Source organism: Netta rufina (assembly GCF_964035555.1).
Source record: "Netta rufina genome assembly, chromosome: 3".
NCBI classification, from domain to species: Eukaryota; Metazoa; Chordata; class Aves; order Anseriformes; family Anatidae; genus Netta; species Netta rufina.
Window position 1 is genome coordinate 86,374,917 of NC_140125.1, and position 16,898 is coordinate 86,391,814.

Here is a 16,898-nt window from a genome sequence, read left to right on the forward strand (position 1 = left end):
ATTTGGTTGAGCCTTAGAGCAGCTTCAAGGCTTCAGCAAAGAGGTCAGTAGGACAGCAAATATTTGAGGTCTGAAGGGCTGAAAAAGATTACTGGGTAGGGTGGATTACATGGCTTTCAAGGAAGATGCAGAGCGCTAAGGTCTTATTGCACTGCATCAAATTTTGTTATGGTCATGTCAAACATGCTCAAACTGTGACCCATGCCAATTCCTCAGAAGATACTCAGAGGAGCTGTCTTGTGGGGAGGGCTGGTGAACCTCATATGAGTATTGATTTCTGGCAAATGCCAGGGAGTGGACTGTGATGCTGGAAACAAAACAACAAGATGATATCACCATAGGGAAGCTGCAAAAATCTCAAGCAGGTTAGCTCAAACCATAAGAAGTTTCACCAACCCCCTCAGCATTTTCTTCAAAGTTCCTACCAGAAAAATCCAAAAAGAAGCTATGCATACCTAAAAGGTATGTACTTGTATGTACTTGTTAAAACAATGTGAGAGAAAAATCAGACAGTGAGAAGTATTAATTCTGTCAATGATAATTAAAGTACATAATTTATATTTAAAAGTAGCTTTAAAGATTATTTGCATATTTGTTACACAGCATGTGGCTTTCCAAAGTGTACAAATAAAAGGGTATAGCTATGAGCTATTGTTTTGCTGAAAACTGAAGAAGGTTACTTTTAAGTTGATGGTTTTAAGAATTTCCATTTCTGAATACTGTTGAAGGACCACTTACTGCTTCACTGTCTCAAGGACTTTTACTGTCAAGTTCATATTGTCTGGCACAATAATGAAGGGCTAGTGTTAAAATCCAATCTGTCTTTGAGTCACCTATCTGGAAAAATGTAATGGCCTGCTTGTACCTGCATACTAACTTGAATTGTGACAAGGGATCAATTTACTGTTTAATATACATACATACATACACATACATAGATAAACATATGCATATATGCATACATATGTACATGAAGGTTGATTAACATGCACATATGTATATATGTACATATAATGTGTGCATTTGTGTACATATATATGCACAAAAACACTTTTGTTCTTTTGTACTTTTGTCAACTTTGTACTTTTTGTTCATAACTCCTCATTCACCCTTCAGTTCCTACCACTGTTTCTATACAATACCAATTCAAATCATAACTACCTGTGTATTGTTCTTGAAGCCCTGATTACCACAACTTGGTCCTTCTCAAATCCAACTGCATCATTGGCAGCACACAGCAACCAAAATAGTCTTCCTCGTCCGTTCCTGACATCCATGCTCACTGTTCATTCCAAATAGAGCTGTAAATAAATTTTACTTAATCTACCAGCGTGTATAATTCTTCAACACATAATGTTTGCATAGAGGAGAAAGGCAGAACTAGGTTTTTTTGTAACTATAGCAGAACTGTATTTGTTCAGTGCTGACAGGTGATTTTCAGGCAGCTCACTATCAGCAGCACTCAGAAGCAGGTACAGAAGGTTTTTTCTTTAGTACAAAAAATAAGAGCTGTTCTCTACAGCTGGAAGAGAAGCAAGGTTAAATTTCATCCATTTTGTGAGAAATAGAGCAGGAATGCACTGCTCAGGAAACTGCCCGCTTTGTTACAAGGTCAGAAGTTAGAGAGTTTCCCCGATTCAGAAATGCATGTAGAGCTGGTTGCCAGGTTTATTAGTAGCATTAATTGGCTCCCCAAGACAGCATATGGCCCTGCAGTGGTGTCCGGAGGGTCACGATGAGACTCCCACTGGGTGCTGAGTGCAGCCTGGCCCCGCTGTGTCACATCACACTGAGCCCACCAAGCCTTCCTCTGGCATCAGCAGCCACCATGGCCTGTCCTGCCTCTCCCCAGTGACCCCATGAGGAGGGAAATGCAATCAGCGTTCCTTTTTGGTTGCAAATATCTGGCTTTTTCACTGGAGAACAGAGTATAGTCCTCTTACCCTCTTACCCATGCTTCATGTCCTGCCTTTTAGTGGCACTGCCCTCTGTATGCCACTGAAGCCTGCGGTTAAGCACAGCACTGACCATTTACAGAGCGGGAACAGCTTAAGGTGAAAATTTCCCTTACACTTCTTCACATTTCTGGGTACTACTGATGGAAGTGTTGCTCCATGTGAGGAGGCATTACCACCAGGCTATAAAGATGACATATAAGGAACAGAAAAGCCAACTAACAAATCCATCTGAAGCTGAAAGACAGCATACGAAAGATTTCTTTTTCTGTTTACCAAGGGCTTACAACACAGTCAGCAAAGTTATCTGCAGTCGGTTCCAATGTTACTTCGATTTAGTAGTGAGAAAATCTAGCAAATTAATAAAGCCATGCCTCCTGCAGCAAAATAAGCAGCTCCAGCAGCATATGTAGTTTTTGTCACCTCCAGCTTGTGTAGCCAGCATAAGCACAGAGACCAGATGGTTGTAGTCAGTTCCATGGTGCTGCAGATACATGCATGAAAAGCACATACTACTATGATCACAAGGAAAAGATGCCCAATACGTATCAAAACAAACTGAAGGTTTCCTTTACTAAATGACTAGAAATGCCTGATTCTATCTGGGCACTCTAGATCAAGCTTCTCTGTCAAATATATGTTACCTTCAGCTACGAAGATAGTTACATGTTCTGTAGTTATTATGAAAATCTAAATACTTGTCTCTTTTTTTTTTTTTATTTATTTAATATTTTTTTTTAGCACGGAAAACAGGATTCATAAGCCTGTTTCACAGCCACTATCCGTACATTTAGTCATTTATTATGCAAGTCATCAGATAATTTCATAATCTTTGGGACTATATAGCAATACTTTACTCTGCAGCATAACAAGGGATGTGCCCCTCTAGTAGATGGTGCTGTGCACAGAGTAAATCATTTACTACTGCTGGCAATCATTCACCAAGCTATCAAAGAAAACCAGGCAGAGCTGAGTGAAGGTCAGAGATCAGCTCCAGTCCAGACGGGTTCTCATGGGTACGGCTTTGAAGTGGGGCGGTGGGAATCTGCAGGTTGGTTCCCAAGGGTGCATTTGGGGAGGACTTGGTGGGTGGCACAGTGCTGAGGTCACTGCTCTGTCCCACATCACAGCTGTGGGGCACAGCAGGGTCCCTTCAGGGCTGGGGTTCCCTTTCTTTTCCCATTTTATCTGAAGACAGTTTTTCCAGCCTGTTTACTTCTCAGCTAAAGCCTTTAGGAAAAAAGTAATGTCCACAGACTGAATACCTGTTGTAAATACAATTATTTTATAATTCATGGGTGTTGTCCTTCACCAGCGTCTTATGCTCACTTTCCTCAATGTTCAAGTGCCCTAATTCTACTTAATCTTTCTTCAGGCATCACAGCGGTAAGACCTCTATTTAGACACTAATTAGCATCACCAAAACAAGGTAGTCATTCAAGCCATAAAACAGGATAGGGATGCGAGGTAGTGTAACCCATACCAACAGCTCCAGCAGTATTTCCAAATCAAATTTCTCCTTCCTTATCTGTGCAGAGACTTTGCCATTATCTGAATTTAAAAGAAAGCAATTTTTCTGAACAGATTTTGTCAGTAGCTCTTGGTTGAATTCAGCTTACATTAGAAACTCATCTGGGGCTGGCGCTACTGAAATAAACTGGCTCTGTGCAATTGATGTGCCACTGAAACTGCTTCAAACGCATTGTGAAAATACCAGGTTGGATGAGCAGCACAAGAATATCAGCATGGCCCACAGAGGCTGACTAACTCTCTCATTCCAGCCTGAGACATCTTAGGTGACTCCAACTGCCTGGGAAGACCTAAAATCATATAAATACAAGGACAGTAAAGAGCCCTCCTCTTTCTGCACACACTGTGCCTCTAGTTGCCATGCAGATGGTCAGAGAGATGCCTGTGAGGTCACTGACTCAGCAACAAGTTTTCCGCACTTATGCTCTGTGTTGCAGTTAGATGAAATTCTGCCTCTATTAAAGGAAATGACAGAATCCCTGGTGGCTGGGATTTTACCCCAGAGCTCTCTAGAGGCCTCAGGTTTACTTGGATCATGTCCACGCAATATCCAAGGTCTACAGACTTGTCACTGCAACTTTTCCTCCTTTACCTCATCCTTTCATTTGTATTTGCAAAACACAAAAGAGGAAAGCATAAAATAAATAGCTGTATCACCTTTGACCTGCATGCTAATTTAGGTTTTGTCTGTAAGTCCTTTTCCAAGGCTGCAAACTGACCATCTTTGTGCATGATGCTAAAATGTGGCAATGAAGTCCTAGGAATTGCCCAGCTGACACTGGAACTATTGCTTCAGGAATGGGAACTTGGTCCAGCATGAGAAAGTTATTTTCCAGAGTTGCTAATGTTTCTTTTTGAATTCCCCTTCAAAGAAAACCCATGGTTCAATGTATTCCTATATGTGAGGGTTTGCAGGTTTTCATTGATTTTAGGTTTGTTTGTTTGCTTATTTTTTAACATTTCCTATTTATTCACGGAGGTCCAGGGAAGGCTTACTCATTCTTGGAGAGCAGCACGCTCATATTTGTTCTGAATTATGTATTCGCTTCAACTAAGTTGAGAGAAGATTTTTCTGGAAAATGTCATGTTTGTGCAATATCAAACACAAACATGGAAACGCAAATATTGCAGCTCAGCTTGATGTATGGGGACACCGTCAGGTCTCTGTGTCATTCTGGGAGCTGGCTTCGGATCTGGAACTCTGTTTAAGTGAGACCTGGGATTTTCCCTGCGACTCCCATGTTAATGTTAACAGAAGAGGCTATGCACATGGTGCTGACTACCTACTACAAGCCTGGGGGAATCGGGGTTCGTGCTTCAGGGATGTCTGCTACCACCAGAGGGCAGGAAACACCTCCAAAACCTGGGGGCTGGGGGCCGGGAGGGCAGCCTCGGCCGTCCTGAGGCGTCCCTGACCTAATGCCTAAATCCCCCCCAGGCATGGCAGCCTGCTGGGCTCCTCGGGGCCTCCCAGGCAGCTCCACAAAGCCCGGAGGAGCCCTCCTGGCCTGCCCTTTGCCACGAAGTCGGTCATCCCGACTTAATTCCCCCAAAACTGCAGACCTCAAACCTAAACTGGAGTTTGCCTCACATTTCAGGCTTAGGGTGCAGTGAAGAGCAGTATCTGTCAGTCTGTCCCCCTGATGGTGACAGGGCTGCGTGGCCTGCTCCTGTCTGGACACTCACATGATGTTTGTGCCTTTATACCTTCCACTGGGAAATCTGCACTTCCTTGTGATTGTGGATACAAGTTTGATCAGGGAGCTGGAAGCTGCTATTCTGCAGTCCATTCTTGTCACCAAGACTTTTAATATACGTGTTTAAATTGATATCTTTGAGGAAAGATCAAGTCAAATCCAGAAAGAGTGTATCATTCAAATATTTTGAGGAAAAATAAATTTACAGAAGCTTTCTATTTTACTGATATTTTCATTTCCTTGCATTAACCCATATTTACTGTCTTTGTTTTTTCCTTCCCCTTTGTAAAGCCACGCACATCTCAAGTCTACCCACACAGCACTGTAGAAGACAGTCATCTTTTTTCGCTCTTTTTAGCCTCAGCACAGGCAGCTCTTGTAAACTGCTGTCCTGGTTCCCAGCAGCAGCAGCAGGAGCTTTTGGGATAAATTTAATCTCCATGTGCATATCGAGAACCAGACAGGGTACATTTCATTGCACAGCTCTACATTAAAGACCCTGTTTAGCTTTTATAAATGACTCATCCAATAGCTCAGTCCACTGAGGCCTGATTTCTAAGAGACAGTCTGGTCTTTAAGTACATTCTCAAATGAGGGATCACGAAACCAAATTAGCAGCACATGTGGATGTGGCACTGGATTCACTCGTCATGCATGAACGTCAAGATTTTGAGTCATTATTTGCAGGGGCAAGTCAGGGGTGCCGTCTCTTACGCACTCTCTCCCAAGCTTTGTTGCATCAGGAGATGCCTCTGTTCCTTCCTGGCATTGACTCATTTTGCTATTCTATTATGCAAAACAATGTTTATAAATAATGCTGATTTTTCTCTCCCATAGCACTGGACAGATAGCAGAACTCTCTATTCATTCAGCTCCAAAACTTTCTTCATTTCAGCTTAATCACACTTACAGGATCTACTTCCCCGTGCAGAAACAGCACTGTACCTCTTGAAATTTGAAAAGCATCTTTCTAGAACGTATTGCTCTGATAGAAGTATCTGAGTGCAGGAAGATGAAAGAAGGCATTGCAGAAGATAGTATCTGTAAATATCTAAATGAATGGGAAGAAAAATAATTTTAAAAATACACAGATACGCAGAGTTAACACAACCGTGCACGAGCAAGAGTAAAAGTGTTAGGAGCAGTAGGAGAAGGCTTGGAGATGGGGAGATGAAGGAGAAAGGAAACACCATGCCTGGAGGGAAAGTTTCCGTCTTGACAAGTGTGCTGCAGGGAAGTGTTTCTTTAGCTCATGAAGTGAGCTCATTTCTCTCAAGTGTTGGTGAGTGTATTCTGTAAACACTTTTGCTTTTTAAAGTAGTAAACACTGAGCTGGAACTATCAGTTTTGAGTAGAAGAGTGGAGATGGGGGATTTGGCTTAAACGTTGTCACCAATAATAAGCAAGCACTGACGATGTATGCTTACACAGGACGAGAGGAATGGTAGACAGGGGAAAAACATCCTCATCTTTCTGCTCCTCTCTTTTTAGTTTACACATCATACAGTAGATAGCAATTAAATTGAAATATAACCTGCAGTACCGTGTGATCGGTTGGAAAAGTGAGACCACAGGAGATTTCAAGTGATCACACAATAACAGATGGGGTAATAAAACCCGGGACAATAAGGGATATTTGCGGAACAAATGAAAGATCAACTTCCCTTCTGTTGCAGGAGCAAGAAAATAGGCAAGTGTTAAAGAACAATCTAAAAGGCAAATTGATGAGGGGAGGAACATATGGCTGAGATGTAAAGTGTTAAATACACACAGAGGAAAATGTTTGTTTTTAAACCGTCATTGCAGAATGCTTGTTTCTAGCTTTTGCATGCTTTTACTTGCCATCATTTGTGAAGAAACAATTCCTTGGATGTCTGTAGTACAAAGCGTGCAGGAGCTAGGTCCAAAATGTAGGTTCAGCAAAAGCTTAAAGAAAAGCACAATAGATAGAAGAGAGAGGGAAAGAGGCTTTATTACGGCTGATCTGAATAAAAAATGCAGCTGAGATCTTTTCTTCCCACACACTGTTGTAAAGGGGCTAGTGCCATTTATAGAAAGTGAATGCAATTAGAAACCAGAGGGGAATTGTCTTGTGTGAGCACTGGTACTATACTCAGTGGAGGCCAAACAGTGAGGTCCAATGAAATCCATGATTCATATGAGTAGCTTAGCTAGCAAGGTCCCACAGAGCTCAGTGGGATTGTCCTGCTTGTAAAAGATAGAGCTGGGAGTTATCTGCCAGCTGCCGGCATTGCAGAGGGTGACAGGGCTGTGGCTTGAACATGAGCACTGCCCACCCACGAAACAGGCTAAGCAACAGATGTATAAACCTCTGGGCCTCAGAGCTGGATCTAGTCTTAGGCAGTTCTCTGTAAGATCAAAAGTAGAGTTGAACAGAACTGAGCTGAAAACCCTGAATTTAAAAGCAAAAAATTAATAATTATATATTCCTATGTCTGTTTTAAACAAGTAGTTATTTCTCTTTATGCTATATTTCCCCTTTCTTATGGTAGTATGGAAAAGACATATATAGGAAAATTAAATGAAGATATATCCCTACCTACACCTCCTTTTGAATACATCACAGTGAATCTTGTCATTCATGGCAGTATAAGGCTGACAACATGAAGACAACAACACTGATGCTTATCACCTGGGCTGGGCTGCAAAGTGCTGTGATTTGTGTTCTTGGCAGAGCTTTTTTCTGGGTTGTGACTCATGCAGAGCCCTACTTTTCCAGTACTCTGCAACCTACCGTGACAAACAAGAGATTTACAGGTAAATAAATAATTAACCAGCTCTTATTATGAACCAGAATTCAACAAATAAATTAATTTAAGGTACTAGCACATCTCTTCCATGCAGGTACATCTGGATCCTGAATCCAACATCACATCTGTGCCATGACCTGAAGCCTTGCCCCCTCTTGCTCTGAAGGCTCAGTCAAAGTTCTCCTTTTTCAGGCCTTCTTCTCATATATGGTTGTCTACCTCTAGCGATAGGCCAGTGAAGAATGGAGGTTTCTAGGGAACCTACAGCCAGGGAAGAGTAGGTAGAGAGATTAGGAGGAAGAGATGAAAAGGCCATGTGATACATGCAGTAGGGAAATGCAGAGGCAAGTCTGGGCAGTGGGTAAGAGCTTGCTGACAGCAGCTCTATCACTGCACCCTGTTTAAGATCTTTCCAATGATATGGGAAGGGTTTAGGGTTTGTTTATAAGGGTTTCACTTTTCTCTTTTTAAAGGATGGGCACATGTGTGTGCCTCAGCACAGTTAAAAATAACCAAATGGAAATTACAAGAGTAGGTGGAAGTGTGTTTGAGATCAGGTGAAACTACTCTTCACCTTACCTGCAGCAGCAGCAAAGCTGAGCCTGCAGAGCCTTCAGCAGCTGAACATTTAGCATGAAGCAAGTGGTCTTGTACCATCCAGTTAACGTAGACAAAGTGAATTGATATAGGAGGCATCCACACCTCCGGACAAGAGTGTGAGCCATGCACGTGTGCCTATTTTGTCTGCACTGCACATTGTTTTTTTGCCAGCTTAATGAAGGAACAAAATCTTGACATAATTCTAAACTCTTGACTATGAAAACGCCTTTATCAAGTGCACAGAAAAAGGACCTCAGTGTCTGTTCCAGTTAGCTAGGCTCAGGCAGAAGTTAAACATTAATAATAACAGGGGTGTTCCTGTATGACACATTAGGATGCAACCAGTTTGACAACCAAGCAACTTAATCTTTTATGAAGATACTTTTATTTGGGAACCCATTAAAAAGCTGCCATAAATTCATCCTTTTGTTTGAACTGATGCACTAGCACCTCAAAACGTAGCAACAGCATTCCATTTTCTTGAGTTTTAGAGTGTTAGGCTTTTGTGCTCATCTTTCTGAAACACTTAGTGGTTTCCTCTCCTACAGTAATTTTATGTTTTTTTTTTTGTTTTTTTTTTTTTTTTTTTTTTTTTTCTTTTTTGGTGTGGGGGGGGAGAAGGGAAGGGGGGACATTTTTTGTGTGCTACTACTGCAAGAGTGAAGCTCTTCCCTCAGGCTGGTTTTATTTTGCGGTCATATGAAACATTTGGGATCAGATTACATACTGGCAAGTAGGACAATGGCATTGCCATAATGAGCTGGAGGCTAATTTATAGGCTTTGCAGATGTGAATGCATTAGCATGCAAATCATGAGCAGCCTCTGCCTATAAATAAAAGAACTTACCTTTACCAAGAGATGGCTGTCCCAAAAATATAATGAGTACTATAAATTATAGACAGGTCAGATTTCAGCTTCCTTTGTATTCTTGTACGTGTTTCTCCAAGGGAGCTTTTAAGACAAAATATGTAGCACAGTGCACGTCATGGCCAGTTATAATCTTTGCTGCCCAGTGCTATTACTACCTTTTGCCAATGGCCACTCCTCCATTTGCAAGAAAAAGAGCTATTCAGACTTGTCAGCAACTTTGAATAATATGTTATTACATGGTAGTGCTCTGAAAAGGAAGGATGAACTGTGGGTGATGCATTGAACTGTGGCTCAGGAGGTTTTCTGCCTGCAGCTCTGCTTCAGACACAGCTCTTCCTCACTCTGTGTGTGTGGCTTCAGGCAAATCATTTCAGCAGTTTATGCCATAGTTTCTTTAGGGAAGAAAAAAGCAAAATTAAAATGTGGTTAACCTGTCCTTTCTGTTTAGATCGTGTTTGGGGGCAAAGCCTGTCCTTACTGTCTATCTGTAAAGGGTTGTTTATGTTGGCACATTCTGGGCACTTCTGGTAGCAGAAATAACAAATCTCCATCATCTCTAGGTCTTAGTTACAATTTCATAAGATAATTAGGAATTACCTCAGATTATTTGTTTGTTTGTTTGGTGTGCTGGTTTGTTTTGGAACTTGATGAGAAGAACTTAATGAGATTACAGTTTCTTATGTCATTGGCTCTGTCAAGTCTCAAACGCATGCACTTCTGATGTCTTTATGATAGCTTTCTGCCACTCCATACTTTCCAAAAACATTTTTAATGACAAAAGAGCAAAAGCAGCAAAACAGGAATTTCTACAAGTTTTGTCAGGATGCAATGCTTGTAGAAGAGAAAATCCCAAAGTACCACCTTCCTCCCCTAAACGAGAAGCTCTACAGAGAACTCAAAGAGAACTACAGAATCATTAAATTCTATTCATTGCTTCCTAAAGACACAGTTTTTGAGGTTCATTCCAGCCAAAGAAAAATCCTCCAGAAAGTGAAATAAACTCCTGATGGAGAGAAGGCTCACTGACAGTTTTGCTTATTTTATGGGTGTATTACAGCAAGCTGAGCCATTGCCATCTGCTCTGCCCCAATTGTAAATGCAAAAAAAAAAAAAAAAAAAGAAAGAAAAAAGAAAAAAAAGGGGGGGGGGGACACAAAAACAAATCACAAGAGCATCAAGGAGATAAATGTGATTTAACTGCCTGTATATGCTCCTCTAACAATGCAGCTTGCAGTGAAGATGTTCTTCCTCATGATTCGGAAACAAATCATGAGGAAAACAGTTCACACATGACACTGTAAATTTCCTGCTGAGCTGGAGTTTTCTTGAAGCCAACCTGACTCCACAAGAGGGTTCAACTGTGCTTATATGAAATTATGTGAGCTTTATGTAAAGACCGTCCTTAAATATCTTTTATATTGGTTGCAGCTCAGGCAGTAAGGCACAATGGAGTGTGAATTATTTAAGGGATAATGCCCATGTTGGAGGAATGCATGAGGCAATAAATGGCTTTTGTAGGTAAACGAACACCACAGCAAGGCCGCGAGTTATCTGAGAAGCACAGAAGGCATTTATTTGTTGAAAATATGTCCCAGTGCCATGTTCAACAAGGAAAAAGTTAAACAAATACAAATGTGGCTTTCTGGCCTTATGAGGACTTGGGAAATTTATTCAGCTGGCTTGTTAGTGAGCAACCATCAGAAAGCACTGAGCACTGAGGTGAACAGATTAATGGAGCAAATAATTAGGAGTGGAAAAAAAAATAACTGATGAGTTTCAGCCATGCAGATGTCAATGGAGATATATCATCCATGGGAATCTTACATTTTGCACTCTGAGATAAATCCATATAATGACATGCAGCTTTGTCACATGGTTGTTTGGAATTAGATTTTACACGACTTTAATGTAGCAGCAATTTAGGATTTATTTTTTACTTTCATTGTAAATAACAAGGCTAGATTGTATGATTTTAACAGCACTTAATCAGCATGTAATCATCAGCCAGTTTAACACAACAATCTCAACAGGATTTGCTACAGTAGAAACAGCGATTTAGTTAGAGGTCTGAGAATGGCAAGGCTCACATGAGATTTGCTCCAGGTTCTAATTCCACTTGCATGCTTCCAAAATACTCCCTAAGGTGAACTACTCACCCTATTTTCTTGTTAGCATTTGTCCACAGATAAGCTTGTTCCCTGAGGGGTCAGCCCTGAGGTGCACCTCCGGGGTTTCCTGAGCTGCGTCCCAGCTCACAGGGGGATCTAAGTGACCAACTTGTAGTCAAACTCAGATTCCTTACCACGCTGTTCTTGGACTCTGGTGTGATCCATCATTTTCCTGTGAGGGATTTCAATGGGTACCTGCTTTAGACAGTGCCTCTCTTTGTTCGTGGTCATGGCTTTGCCAGTCCAAGGAACAGTCACATCAAGGCATACTATGGCTCATGAGCCTAAGCAAGACTTGTGTGAAGTGCTGGAGTAGAGCGTACCCGCCACTTCGGTATTCTTGCTGCTTTGTCAAGCACAGAGAAAAAGATATGAATCATCCATACAGCATAATCTGAATCACTGTAATGCCCACTTAAGGGTTTTCCGTCAAGAAATGAAATTATAATCTAATGTGTTGCACTCATCTGTGGAATGCAGATTCCTGCAGAACTAGATGTATATTGCTTGTAATGGGGAAAGATCATTAATAAAAAGATTAACAAGCAATATATCTATTCCTTGAATTTCTCTTTGAGTTTTTTTTTTTGTTGTTGTTTTTTGTTTGTTTGTTTTTTAATAAAACAGAAAGCATCAAGGCATTTGATTTTCTCTTTGAATTATGAAACTAGAGGCTTTGAAATGTGGTATGCATATGCTGCAGCTTAAAAAAATGCAAGCCTACCTCTTCTGCTGGTGTAACTCTACTGGACCATCTGCTGTGACTTTGAAGGCCCTGTGTCAGCCACAGCATCTGAGGGATTGATTGCCTATGATACAGTTCTGGGATATGCATTGAATTTCTGTCTCACGGCTACATTTTGATCAATGATGAGGCACGTGCAGAATACATACAGACAGTCTTGCAAATACATACGGTGGCTAACCTCTATTTAAAGCAACAGCCTTTGAGAATGAGGGCAGAGAACAGAGGAATTACTGTTGTCCTCCTCAGAAGGTAGAGTGTATGTACATACCCCACAGCATCCAGCAACTGCATGAAATACGTGAGGTATGTTAACTCATGTTATTGGGGAGGATTGTAACAACTACAGGACTCACTTCCACTACTGATGAGAGCTGCTGTAATGGTGGTTGGCCTTTGCTGCAGGAAGAGATCTTGATTCACTGGCCAACAACAGCAAATTAGTTAACAACATTTTGTACAAGGCTAAACTGAAACAAATAGAACCCGGGAACTTAATTACAAAATAAATAAGAGAGAGACAATGATTTATATTTCATATATATTGCCTTTATATTTCCCTATGCAACATGCCTAAATCCTCTTATTCTGATATCTGCATTGCTGTTCATTAGTGAGTCAACAATGCTCTGCTCCTCTGCACCATAAAAATTAGCTCACCCTTCACATGGGCAACTATTGGACTATCTGCTCCCGAATGAAGCAATCATTCAAGTTAGGCACTTAGTATTCAACAAGATAACTTTTTCATCTTCTACACAGATCAGAAAAGCCACAGTATATGAAATGAACAATATTGCTATTCCTAACGACATGTTGTGGCTGTATGAAATAAAGATTGTATCTGCAATATATATGCATGTATGAAGTTGGCTGGCATCATAGGTGGGACTATCTGAAGGTTACCTGGCAACTGCCAGAGTACAATCTCATTTTCACTTGCTTTGCCAAACACTAACCGGGGCTGAAATCTCCCATCTGGATGGGAGCGGGAGTGACTGCTTTACATTTCGATCAGATTAGTTTCACTGTTTCCAGGTGAAAGAAAGAAGATAATGTTTTGCCAGTATTAATACAATTTGATAACATTTCTATGAGAAGATGTGCGGTCACTGTTTGCTGGCATGAAGAATTAAAATAAAATGTACAAGTGGCTTGTGTATCATAGTTATGCTTTTTGCTGCATTTTTGAAAACTTGCCCAAATCTTGCCAAATTTCAGAAAAACAGTTCACACGTTTTATTGGCTGAAATATCTGAAGAGTCTTTTTATAGTTACGTGCTAATACTCTACACTATAAGGGACTAAACACCAATTTTCTTGTATTTGTAAATCTGCATGCCTGCAGGCTGTGTGTGACACAGGAGAGCAAGTAGACTTGTTTATCTTATACCATAATGGTGTCCAAGTAATGGAGCAATGCACAAGGTAGACATAAATTGGTTGCCTTGTCCTAATAGGAGAGTACTGAAGTTACTCTAACCAAATTCAGAGTAGAACTGTCCTGCACACATGAATATGTCATCTGTCTTTAAAGATCTATGAAGGTAGGTCTTTGTAGCAAAAGACAGATGAAAAAGAAAGGATGACAGTCATTGTCACCTATTCTTTATCTGTCTGACAGCAAATCATAGCATTATTAGTTCAGACCATCACTGATTCAAGCCAAACCTCAAATATTGTTGTGCACATCGAAACATTTGTTGGTGTTTACATTTCACACAGGAGAACTTCCATGTTAAGATTGCAAAGATAACGAGCTATAACAGAAAACAATCAATCAAACAAACAAACAAAAAACACCCCTTTCTTTATATCAAGACTTTAAATCAGACAGTTCTGATGGCTGCAATTGTGGCAAGATAACATCAGGGAAAAAAGGTCCTATCATGTACCACTGAAATCTTCACTGTAAGTAGGTGAAGCTTACTTACATCAGTGATGATTACAACAGTTCTGGGAGCAAGGCTTCTTTTAGGTATGTCTAAGATCAAGCCAGCTAAATACATTCAGACAGTATCCTTATAAATAGTCATCATGCTTTAGAGGACCATCATTCTAATAATCTCCCATCTTTGTCTGTTTTTCTTTCTGCTTACCCTCAAGTATACCATAGGTAGCAAGAAATCCAGTTTGACTACTAGAAACTGGATGAATCTGCAGCCTTATTTGATCCCTATTTCCCCAGGGTTTTTCATTACAGAGTATATTTAAGATGGAAACTCCTGAAATCCAAACACAGAACTCTACAATGCCATTCTTAGATTTTTTTTCTTATTTTTATTTTTATTTTTTTCAAATAGATGTTGGAAAACACCATGTCATTCTGCTAGATTTTCCATTTAACCTATTAGGAATTTCCAAAAGTCCTTAAAAATACACACTTGGATACTAGTGCTCTCCCCCAACCCCAAAAGTCTGTGCGCTTGTGTGCCTATTGCTGTAATAAGAGCTTTTGTCTGTCAATAGCCACTTTGCATTGGATTTTCAGATCATGACTTCAAGGCAATTACTGTTGACTCTTAGCAAGCTGAAAGCTGGATGCTATATTGCCTCAACTACCGTTCCAGAAAGGATATGCCAATAGCAATCTGAGCATTGACCTCACATTGGTTAATAGTAGTAGTGAAATACAAAAGGGCATCACTCAATGTGCAAGTTCATTGGTCAGATTATAGCGGATGCTTTATTGCTACTCTTATTGAATGTTCCAAGACAAACTTCCAAGCGTATGGCTATACCACAGGTCAACTTTATTGCTAATATGCAGATATAAGTGTCAAATTCGGGAATTCAGTCCTGAGCTTAGTCACATGGAAGAAATAGATGTTTAAGCAATTGATAGTCTGACGCATGTTGGAAGTATTGAACATGCTCTGCTTTGAGATAACAAGTAGTGTCTGCAGGGATGAGAGCAAGTGGGGAATAACAGATCCTTTGGAAGAGCTTTTGGAGTCCAAGGCTTACCTTCCTTGAAATAAATTTCTACATGTTATTGTGAAGAAAAAAAATATACTAAACTGGAGCTAAAGTATGTTCAGGAGCTAACTTGCTCATTTTTGCTTTTAAATCTTCTAAGCTGGTCTGCAAAGTTGGCCAAATAAGTACCATCAACTCCCAGAGTCAAACTACACCTCTGAGCATTCTGAGAGTAGCACAGAGAAGAAAACAGAAATTTTTCTCAAGTTTAATCTTCATATGTGAATAATATATGAATGCATACAATGAAGACTCTGGTTTGAATTTTATCGCTGTTGCATTGTAAAACTGGCAACATTCCCCTGAAACCAGAAAATTAATTTTAAACTGATCTGTCTGTGGCAGAACAGAATCTGCAAATCAACACTATTAAATAAACTTCTATTTAACCTGTCTCTTTGTAATTCTGTTTACTTTTCACTATACTTAACAAATTTAGGGATCTGTCTCAGAGGAGCCATACATTAAAATTTGAAATAGTGATATGAATATCTATTTATCTATTTAAAAAACAATAAATAGGTTGAATGCTAAAACAATCTGAGCCTTTCTGGTTATATTTCTAGCACTTCAACACATTTATTTATATGCTTAACACCTAGCAGAGTATGTAAATCACAATCCATTTCCTGGCCAGCAGAGAGATGCACTCAGGTCTCGCTGACCTTTCTCAACTGTTCTTCACAAGCATCTGACAGATGTAGATGCCATGATGTCCTTGTTTCCTCATAATGAGAGTCATGCTTTCACCAAAGGCCACAACAGTATATGGCGCCAAATATGTTTAATGCATTTGTAACTTTGAATGCCTTACATTTCATACGGCAATATGACAAATTATCAGTTCAGTCTCTTTCTAGACACAGCTTAAGGCAATTGTTTTTGAATATTTTGGATGTTGTAAATATATGATAGCTAGATGGTACGATCCCTGCTTTTGCATTTAGCCCATGAACGTACTGCAGTTACACATTTTTAGCTCTCTTTCCATAGATTATGACTATGGGAATCCTCTGGATTAAAGTGAGAAAAATGGGAGTTTAGCTTTTGGCCAACTTGGAACTCTTGTGATATTAACTCCATAGTTATTTCTAACTTTCTTTCCCCTTGAGGTTTTTTCAGTAGAGTCTGACCAAAGAAAGAGAGCTTTTATAGTTCAAATCTTCATGCTAACTGTATCCTACATATTCACTCTTTTTTCCAAACTCTCTCATTTCACAGTAGAACAGAACTGGAAATGGTAGGAAGGTCAATTAGTATGACCAAAGATCATACAGGAAAAAAAGATTAAATAAAATAGTGCACTGTGGGCTGGAATAAAAATGGCTGAGCAGCTGAGGAAATGCATGCTCAATGAATAAAGAATTGTAAGTGGTGTGGAGAAAGTGAATAGGGAATGCTTATAAAAAAAAAAAAAACATACAAAAACAATTTATTTTGTTTATGTGCAACTCAGCTATGCAGCTTGCTGCCACGGGATGTCTGTAAAGGTCAAAAGCATGAAAAAGGTTCAAAGGGATTAGACACATTCACAGAAGAAAAATCTGTCAGCTATTACTGAACAGATAAAGAGAAAAGCCCT